The sequence below is a fragment of the Ornithorhynchus anatinus genome, chromosome 12 (genome assembly GCF_004115215.2).
Source record: "Ornithorhynchus anatinus isolate Pmale09 chromosome 12, mOrnAna1.pri.v4, whole genome shotgun sequence".
Taxonomy (NCBI): domain Eukaryota; kingdom Metazoa; phylum Chordata; class Mammalia; order Monotremata; family Ornithorhynchidae; genus Ornithorhynchus; species Ornithorhynchus anatinus.
This window is the reverse complement of record NC_041739.1, coordinates 27,233,790-27,244,465: the sequence shown is the minus strand read 5'-3', so window position 1 is coordinate 27,244,465 and position 10,676 is coordinate 27,233,790.

Sequence of the window (10,676 nt, the reverse complement as noted above, 5' to 3'; positions counted from 1 at the left end):
AGTACATCTCCTGGCACATAGTAAGTGCTTAACAATTATCACAAAAATCAATCATTCAATCAGTGGTATTTATTGAGTACTTACTGTATGAAGAACACTATCCTAAGCTCTTGGGAGAATACAACAGAGTTGGTAGACACATTCCCTGCCCACAGGTAGTTTACGATCTACAGGAGGAGCTTACAGCTCAGAAATGTGTATTGCTGTCGTTTGGTGGGCAAAGTGTGCAAGTGTGCAAAAGATTCTCTCTCAGAGACACTCGTTCTTGTGGATATAATCTCCCACTCAGCAGTGTTACCTTCAAATGGAAGGATATCTCTAAACATTCCTGGTAAGCCCACCTAGAGTCCAGTCCATTCCAGCTGACCTAGGATACGTCACGGTTCTAAAGATCAGACGTTCCAACCTTTGTCCGTCAGGGTGGACACACTCTCATGCAGAGCAGTTTTACACCATCAAGGACTCAGGGTTGTAAGCAATACCTTAAATGACAAAAGAAAGAAATCAAAAGTGGAAGCACCTCCAGAAAATATGACCTGTCAGCCTGTGGCCTGGCCAGCAGACTGAATGTTCAGAGCCCTATTTTACCACTGTGGGAGGTGCGGTCAATGGTAATAGAACGTTTGTGCTTCCTGGAAAGATGGAGATGTCCCCATGTAAATATAAATCATAAAAGCCTTCAGTGATCCGGTGCAAAATGGGGGCTGGAGACGAGGCAGAGGGACCTTGGAATGGAACGATATGTCGTGATTTATTGGGATAACAATGTTCTTGGCAAGGAAAGGTGCAAAATCTCTATTACTCACTGTCTGACCTTTTTTCTGAGCCTTCATTTAGAATGATTAAGTAGTTATTCCATGGTTGGCAACACCTAATGAGCTCTGGTCCCCCCGGTACCCAAGTCTCTCCACGGAAGTAAGTTTGGTGCTAAAGGGGGTGCATTTATTTACTTTTTGGGGGTCTCTAGTGCATTACTGAGGGTATGACTAAGGGCAGTTCTCCCTCAGGGTCCCTGAATGGCTCTTTTGAAAGAGAGAGGGCAGCAGGGATGCCACGGAGGACATTCTCCCTGTGAACAGCAGGAAAGCACTGGGCGTTTTTACCGAGTCTCAGAGAGAGTGGTGCTCTTGTTTATGGTTCACTTGCAACTAAAAGTTTGACAAGATGGTGCTGAATTTCCCCAGGAAAATGGCTGACCTGGTTCTCCACACCTCAGGTACTGGTGCTCTAGTGACTCATGCAGGTTCTCCACCGGATCTGGCAGTGGGACGGCGTGGGGGTGGGATGGATTCTGGAGACAAGGGCCAGGATGGGGGAGAACCGGCAATGCCCTGGAGCCAGTGGTGGTGTGAATGCTTGGGAAACTCTGGTTGGAGGAAGGGATGGAAAGCAACATCAACCCTTGCCCACTCCTCTATTTCCTCACCTTGCTGTCTCTTCCGGTCTTCTGTTTCCTGGGTGCTGTTGCTTCTCTCACCTCTCCTGTTCCCGTTCCCGCTGCTTTATTCATTTTTCTGGAAACTTAGGAGTGTTCAAGCAAAGGTCAGGCATCAAATTTGAAGAATAGAATTAGCACCGCAGAAAAGAATCTAGCAACTAAAGGGGCTCGAGTCTCAGAAATTCGATTTGAAGAAGATGAAAATTGTCTAATCTTAGAAATTTTCACCAAACAGGAATTTGCCAGACCAGGGCCTGCTTTAAGCTCTGTAGATTCCCGTGCACTTTATGGGGAAGAACGGGAGATTCCAGATCTCCTAGGGGATTAACCTGAGGTGCAGAAAAATGTCCAAGATACCCCAGTACCCTGCTGAATTCTCTCTCCCACTCCTTCTGATTCCTCCCTGGCTTGTCCCAACTCCCAATGAATTTTCCCATCTTCATAGAGTTGCTCAATGACTCAGTCATAGAGTGACTTTTCCCACTCCCATTCACCCCACGACCTACATGTCTTACCCCCGCCTTTCTCTGACTCTCCCCATCTTCCCCACCTTAAGTACTTGCCCCTGCCTCTCCTCTACTTCCTTCATCCATCTTGCCTCCTCTCCATCTTTCTCCTGTGACCAAGTTTATTCTTCTGACATCTCCTCTCTTCTTTCTTCAGTTCTATCCAGTGTTCCCACTTCTCTTCTAGTCACTTCTGTGTTCTCTCCACTTCTTTCCACATCTGGTCTTGGAAGTCCCTCTGTTCCCCACAAGACTCAAAGACTTCTGAGCTTACTTTTCTAGTCTCTGGGTATCATTCGTAGCCCCTTAGCCTGCTGAAATAGTCCTAAAACCAGAGGTTGCCTTTCTGCAGACACAATACTAAGGAAAACCTGTGAGGTAGAACTTAACTGTGTTCAAAACTGCACACAAACATACAAACTATTTCTTTCAACTCCAAGGTGTGCTATATCCAATGAAAGGCTCATGTTGTCACTTGAATGTTTCCCAATCCCCTATCAAAGTTCCAACCGAAGCCCGTAGTGAAAACAGGGATTATAGCAGAACTGAGTGTTTGCAGTCCCTCAAACCTTCTATTTCCAACACCCAGGGTTGTTGGTTTTTGCCTGCCTGTGTATGCACAGCTGAAAAATGAGGACTGGGAGAGGTGGAGAGAAGAGGATGAACTTTATTGCAAATTTTGTGAATTTTTTTTCCTTTCTCTGCACATTGTTTGCTCCTTTTAAAGCATGTTCTAAAACCATCAAATGACCCCAAATTCTTTTTTTAAATGTTACTGGATCAGAGAACAAGCTAAAACAGCTGTAATTTCCTCTGGGGAAAAGGGCCTTTATATGCTGTGGACTTCCACTGACACTGATAAAAAAATAATAGTCCTTGAAACAATAACATCAAAAGGATGACAAAGCTGGGAGGGTCTACTATTGCCTGGCCTGCTGGTTCTGAGTGGTATTTAGATTCAGGGCAGCACATTTATGATTTATTATTTTCCCTTTCCCCTCCCCCTTTTTCTCCCTCTCCCCCGCCACCTCACACATTCATACACATACACACCAGATCTGGTTTGCCAAAATGGTGTAGAGGAATGGGGGTAAAGTGTAAACCAGAATAAATGGAATACAAATAGCAGGAGCTGCAGTTGTTTAGGCAGGTTATAGTACCAGAGAGGGAGAATCATGGTCACCTGCCTTGGATTTTTCCAGGTGCTTTGTCCTACAGGGCTTTGGTTTCAAAGCAGTAGGTCTTTGTGGAAAGAGCATGGGTTTGGGAGTCAGAGGTTGCGGGTTCTAATCTCGGCTCTGCCACTTGTCCGCTGTGTGATTTTGGGTAATTCACTTAACTTCTCTATGCCTCAGTTACCTCATCTGTAAAATGGAGATTAAGACTGTGAGCCCCACGTGGGACAACCTGATTGCCTTCTATCTTCCCCAGAGCTTAGAACAGTGTTTGGCACATAGGAAGCGCTTAACAAATACTATCATCATCATTATTATTATTATTTGGAAGGACAGTTTGCTTGTTGGGTGAGAGCATTTGGACAGTCTTAGCCGGAGGAAATGTCACAGGCTTCTCTCATTGAAATAGTGCCCCACCTCTCTGTCCTACGACAGAACCCCCCCCAAGAGAACAACTCTGCCAGATAATCCAGAAGATGGTCCCACAGAGGAGAGACGGCTCGATTGGCAGAGCTAATGTTGGCCATGTGACATGACCCCAGAAGCCAGTAACAGGCAGACAGTAATAACTCATTTGGGCAGATAGCAACCTTCTTACCCTGGGGGCAATTCAGCTGCCAATTCCACTTCTCTAGATTTGTTTTTCTAATTCTGCAGATGATTTATCATTCCAATCTAGGTTGTTTATTTTATAGGTAATTTTCAGAGCCTCTTTGTTTATTTAAGACTCTGAAGACAGCATATTTCAGAAAACATCAAGATAATTATTATGATAATTAAATAGTTATTGCCATTATCCAGTTGCACGTACCATATCCTTCTACACCAAATTCATCATCCTTTGGCACCAATTATAAAATAAAATAGGAAGAAAATCTGCTAGCCAATTAACTAAACAAGCACAGCAAGCGATTTTTATGGCCCCCTTTTTGGACCGACTGTGATTACAAAATTACAGTGCAACTCAGCTCACATTCAAGGAGAATAAATCAAAAACTTGCCAGGTAAGAGCAAAAGAACATTGGCATCCCTTTTTTATTCCAGGGATTTAAACAAACTTTGTTGTTCAATACAGACATTGTAAAGAGGCTGTGACTATGATGAGCTTAAATACTAAGTTTATGGTCACTATCGAAAGAAATGGTGAATTTGGACTTGTTTTCAAAGAATTCAAGAAAAACCACAGAAGCAAAGAGCCGTGCAAAATTCCCATTCCTCTGGTTCCAATTTCTAGCTGTGTCACTGTTTTTGGTGATGAGCAAGAGTGAGTTCGGTGGGAATTCACCAAGAAAGATGAAGAACAAAACAGAAATGCTAAGGTCATAGCAAACCAGAGTCCTCTTTTATTTCCTAGAATATTTACTTTCTGAAGGACTCAAAATGTTTGTGACAGTAATGGGAAATCCTTGAATTGGTCAACACACACGTGGACACAACTATTTTGGAATTTACCAATGACTGTTGATGGGTGTTGGGAAATTGGTGTTTTCAAGTCATGTTTTAGAGGCCTAAGAGGAACAGTAAAATTCTGAAGGACAACAGTGGCCTTTCTAAATGCCACAGCCAATCAACACTATTTAATTAGCAGGCATTGGATGCCATCAAGAGGCTTGCCATTTAATGATGGAGATTAAAGAAACCCACCTAAACATCAAACATTAAGATAGAAGCATAAGCCATTCAAGATTTTAAGATAGACTTTAAGCTCCTTGTGGGCAGGAGTTGTGCCTCCCAGACCTTTTGTATTCTACTCTCCCAAGACTACTAGTGCTCCTACTGTTCACTATAGGTGAACAGTAATCTCATGCTGTTCATATAGCAAATGTATAACTTGATGTTGCTCTCATTGCAACTAATGTCTTCACAGTTCATGTTAAATGCTTCTGACAACCAAAGTTATCTTTAATGGGAAAGAGCAGAAAATACATTAGTAGTCTCTAAGCTTTTTGTGGGCAGGAATCATGTCTACCAACTCTTGTCTTGTGACGTCGAGTCGTCTCCGACCCATAGCGACGCCATGGACTCATCTCTTCCAGAACGCCCCACCTCCACCTGGAATCGTTCTGATAGTGTATCTATTGCAGTGCATTTTCCCAAGTGCTTAAATACAGTACTTTGAGTGCTTTCTCTGTGCAGAGCACTGCACTAAGCACTTGGGAGAGTGCTTAGTAAGTGCTCAATAAATATCATTGATTGATTGATTGATTGATTGGAACAAATGCCACACATCTTATCGACACAAAACTAATACTTTTTCCTAATATTGGGTGAATATTGTGGTCAATTTTACTTAAGAAAATTTAGGAATAGAAAATCCAAAAGAAAATAATTCGCTGTTCTGGTCAGATCCCTGGAGTATTTTAGTCCGTAAATTCTTCAAGGGTGGCAAGTCTCATCTTCTTCTTCTAGTCCTCCCGTATGTCCTCTGAGCCCCTGGTGCAGGGATCTCCATCAATACTGTTCATTGTCATCATCATCATCATCATCAGCAATGGTATTTACTGAGTGCTTTCTGTGTGCAGTGCTCTGTACTAAGCATTTGGGAGAGTACAATACAACAGACTCATGTGCTAGATTTTCCTGCTAGTAACTGGTTTTAGTTGATCCCTATTCTAGTTTCAATCTTCTTGAATGCTGTCTAACTGGAAAAGGCTGTGATGAAATACTGGATAAGTACCTAAAAGATGAATTAATAAACCTAAGGAAAGTCCTTGTTATCATTTTAGTGCTTCCAGAGGGAGTCAGGAAGAGATTATACTCAGAAATCTTTAATCTCCAGGACTGTAGAGAGCACCTGAATCAGACAGAAGGTGACAGAAGCGGGAATACCTTACAAAGGACAAGGACAGGGGTTTACACTAGAAAGAATCAATCAATCAATCAAAAGTATTTATTGAGCACCTGCAGTGTACAATATAACAGAGTTGGAAGACATGATTCCTGTTGACAACGTTTACAGTCTAGAGGGAGAGATGGACATTAATATATGAGCTTGTAATGGGCAGGGAATGTGTCTGATGTTATATTGTTTTTTCCCAAGTGCTTAGTACAGTAACTTACACCCAGTAAGTTCTCAGTAAATGTGATCAATAATAAATAAATAAATTATGGATACATGCATAAGTGCTGTGGGGCTGAGGGAAGCGTGAATAAAGAGTGCAAATCCAACTGCTAAGGTGATACAGAAACGAATGGGAGAGGAAGAAATGAGGACCTAATCTGGAAAGGTTCTGGAGCAGATGTGTTTTGTTTTTTTTTAATAAGACTTTGAAGGTGGGGAGAGTGATTATCTGTCAGATATGAAGAGGGAAAGGTGGCTTGGTGGGGGTCTCATAATCCAGATGGATCATGACTCTAAATTACCCTTTGGCCTCAATTATCTGAATATTTCTGGCCAAAGTATTTCTCTATCTGGGAACAAGGAAATATTTGAAACCAGTCAATTTTGGAGGCCTGAATGGTCAAGACAATTTGCAAATGTGGACTGAGCCCTAATTTTATTAATGTTTTCAAGTGTTTGAAAGATGTGCTCAAACTAGGATATGGCTAAAATAGGGACAAGATTGTTTTAAAAATCTATAGACCAGTTCCTGGGCACCTCAGAAAGTTTGCGTATTTTCTACCCAGGTCTCCCGTGACCTAATGGACAAAGCTTGGAGCCAGTGGATCCGGGTTCTAATACTGACTCCATCATTTGCCTGCTCTGTAATCTTGGGCAAGTCACTAAACTTCTCCATACCTCAGTTTCCTCAACAGCAAAATGGAGATTCAATACCTGTTCTCTCTCCTACTTGACTTGAACCCCATGTGGGCCTTGGACCATAGCTGGTGTGATTAACTTATATCTATCCCACCACTTAGAACAGTGCTTGACACATAGTAAGCACTTAAATACAGATAGATAGATAGATAGATAGATAGATAGATAGATAGATAGATATACACTCAATTGGAGAAAGGCCTTTAACTTTTGTTGTGAAGTCATAAGAAGCCTAAGAAAAAATTCCCAAACTCCCCCTTTCTCCCAGAAAACCTCAGTATTTTCTCAGTACTAATGGCAAAGGTCAACAGATATTCTTCCCAGCTCTCTTACCCCCAAATAAGGAAGGCCTGCACTAATCATTGAAATCTCCTGTGGTCTTGAGGCGAGGGGAGCCCTAAATGGAAGAATTATATAGAAAATACAACCAAGTTAAAAATAGGTTGGGCCTGTTGGGTGAATTTTCCATTAGTGACTCACCCTATCAAATCTGTGTTTCTTTGTTTTTAATGTTTCCTTCAAATCCTTCTCAGACTGAAAGTGATAGAGAAACTTCTGAAAGAGGCAGAGTGATTTTACAGGCAACAAATTTCCTAGCAAGTTAGAATCCTTTAGCTTGAAGTTTCTCTTTTAGATTTCCATATCTTTAAGGTCTTGGGTTCAAAGAATACCCCGGGGCTGGTGCCAACAGACTCTCTCACGTACTGCTGTCTCCAGACCACATAGGCCTTGGTCACCATAGGGTCTCTCTGGCCCTGGTTGACTCAGGCTTGGTTCCATAGTCTTCTGTTCTTGGGATGGTCTGGCCGGGGAGGGCGTAGGTAATGTTGATTCAGGTGATGCCAGGGTAAATTCCCTGCTGGGGTCATGCTTTTGGTAGGGGGAGAGGCAGCCAGAGAAACAGAATCCCCACATCCAGAGGGTCGGCTGTATACCTGCCCCCTCACATCCTTGGACATAGAGACAGACTGGACAGGAAGGATGGGTGGAGACTGAGATTAGGAGGAGATTGGGAGGGGACAGGGGAGAAGGACAGGGAAGAACTTAAGGAGGGTTTTTAATTTCCCTTTTAAAATTCTGGAAAGTTTGTTTTGGAGGGTTGGAAAATCCTGTTTCCCCCCAGTCTTCCAGAAAACAGAAACAAACCCAGGTTACTGTGGTTTTGTTTTTTGTTTTTAAAATTGGATTTAAGTGCTTATTAAGTGTCAGGCACTGTATTAAGTGCTGGGGAAAATACAAGTTAATCAGGTTGGACACAGTCTGTGTCCCACATAGGACTCATAGTCCTAATCCCTATTTTACAGATGACCTAATTGAGGCACAGAGTAGTAAAGTGTCTTGCCCAAAGGCACACAACAGAGAAGTGGCCGATGCAGAATTAGAAGCCAAGTCCTTCTGACTTCCAGCCCCGAGCTCTATCCCCTGGGCCAAAATGGAATTTATTATTAAGTAAATACATTAACACCTAAAGAACAATAATCACCTTTTAAGAGCAAAAATTCTGCAGGAACAAGCAACAACTAAATTCCTCTTTACTGCTAAATCATTGGTCTGTTTGAGACCTTATCCCATCCCCAAAGAAAAATACTCTCATCTGCATAACATCCACAAGGACACTGGCCTCTGAAAATGTTATACATCCAAACCTCTTTATTATATGAAAATTAGCTAACTGAATTGGCATCACCTTCCCAAGAAGCGGCATTCCCTAGTGGATAGAGTGGGCCTGGGAGTCAGAGGACCCAAGTTCTAATCCCGGCTCCGTCACTTGTCTGCAGTGAGAACTTGGGCAAATCATTTAGCTCCCCTGTGCCTCAGGTACCTCATCTGTGAAATGGGGATTAAGACCGTGAGCCCCATGTGGAACATGGACAGTGTCAAACTTGATTAACTTGTAACTACCCCAGGACTTATTACAGTGCCTGGCACATAGTAAGTGCTTAACAAATTCCATTAACAAAATTGAAACAGATATTTAGCGATGTGGCCCAGTCTTTCACTCTCTTAGGGAGTCCAATTCTCTAGTTTAAAAGTATCATCTAATATCAGTCATGGCTTCACTTGGTTTTTTTATTGTTGTTCTAGGTAATTTCATTTAAAACAGTGGGCCTGATTATGACTATGATTATGATTTTGTTTCTTAAATTGTACTAAGCCTGTTTTGTTTTAATAATTGTTTTAATTTCCTCCCAGAAATGGTCAGGAATTACTTGTTTGGGTGATCTAAGTCCTCCTCTTTCTCTTCCTCTTCCTCCGAGGTTTTTTGTGCATTTTAGTTTTCTAATATGTATTAAATTCAAGAATTTACAGTAGATAGGAACCTCCTATTACAGAAAACACTGACAACCAGGACATTAGAACCACTGAGTCATGGCAGGATAAAGCCATTAAACCTAAGCACTGGTTCTTTGGTGCTTCTGCATTTCAAATTAACAAGACTAGACCAAATAGTCTTGAGTAAAACACAATGCACATTTTGCTTTGCTCAACTAATTTTCCACTTTCCAAGTTAAAAATCAGTCCACCAACTAATAGATGCCTTTTTTCTGAACTGCAATTGCAGCAGAAAATCCCCCCTATGGGTGTACTCCACTCCTGCTGCTGGAAGCTACAGGGAGGAGTTTTAAATAGGAAAAAGGAATGGGCCTAGGAGTCAGGGGACCTGGGTTCTAGTTCCGACTCTGCCACTTGGCCGCTGTGTGAATGTGGACAGGTCACTTAAATTCTCTGTGCTTCAACCTTTACCTGGAAAATGGGGATTCAATAAGAGAAGCAGCGTGGCTCAGTGGAAAGAGCACGGGCTTGGGAGTCAGAGGTCACTGGTTCTAATCCCGGCTCCGCCGCTAGTCAGCTGTGTGACCTTGGGCAAGTCACTTAACTTCTCTGTGCCTCAGTTACCTCATCTGTCAAATGGGGATTAAAAAACTGTGAGCCCCACGTGGGACAACCTGATCACCTTGTATCCCCCAGCGCTTAGAACAGTGCTTTGCACATAGTAAGCGCTTAACAAATACCACAATTTATTTATTTATTCTCTCTCTCCCTCCCCATGTGGGCCAGGGATTGTGTCTGACATGATTATCTTGTATCTACCCCAGACCTTAGTACAGTACTTAGCACATAGCAAGTGTTTAACAATTAACACTATTATTTTTATTAACATTATTAATAATAATGTTGGTATTTGTAAAGCGCTTACTATGTGCAGAGCACTGTTCTAAGCAGTGGGGAAATACAGGGTAATCAGGTTGTCCCATGTGAGGCTCACAGTTAATCCCCATTTTACAGATGAGGTAATTGAGGCACAGAGGAGTTACGTGACTTGCCCACAGTCACACAGCTGACAAGTGACAGAGCCGGGAGTCGAACCCATGACCTCTGACTCCCCAGCCCAGGATCTTTCCATTGAGCCATGCTGCTTCTCCTAATAATAATAATAACAAAGACAAGAGGATCAAATGTCCATTATTCTCATAATGACAGAGGGAAAAGCACACAAACATGTGTCCAATAAACTTCAACTCTTCCAAAAGGAGGGCCCAAACCCAGACTAGGGAACAGTATGAAGAAGCCACAGGTGTTTTGAAGAGCTCTCCTGCCTCTCCACCATTAGTAGCTATTCAACACGCTCTAACTTCTATTTTCAAGTCCAGTATTAGTGAGGTATCATTCCTGTCTCCCAGTTTTACCTCTTCCCCAACAAATGCAGGTAGTGTGCGGTCCCTTTGGTAAGTAATACCTAGCTGGACCGTCCTGTTACCAGAGCTAGTAGTCAGTAACAGAGACCATTATCAAAT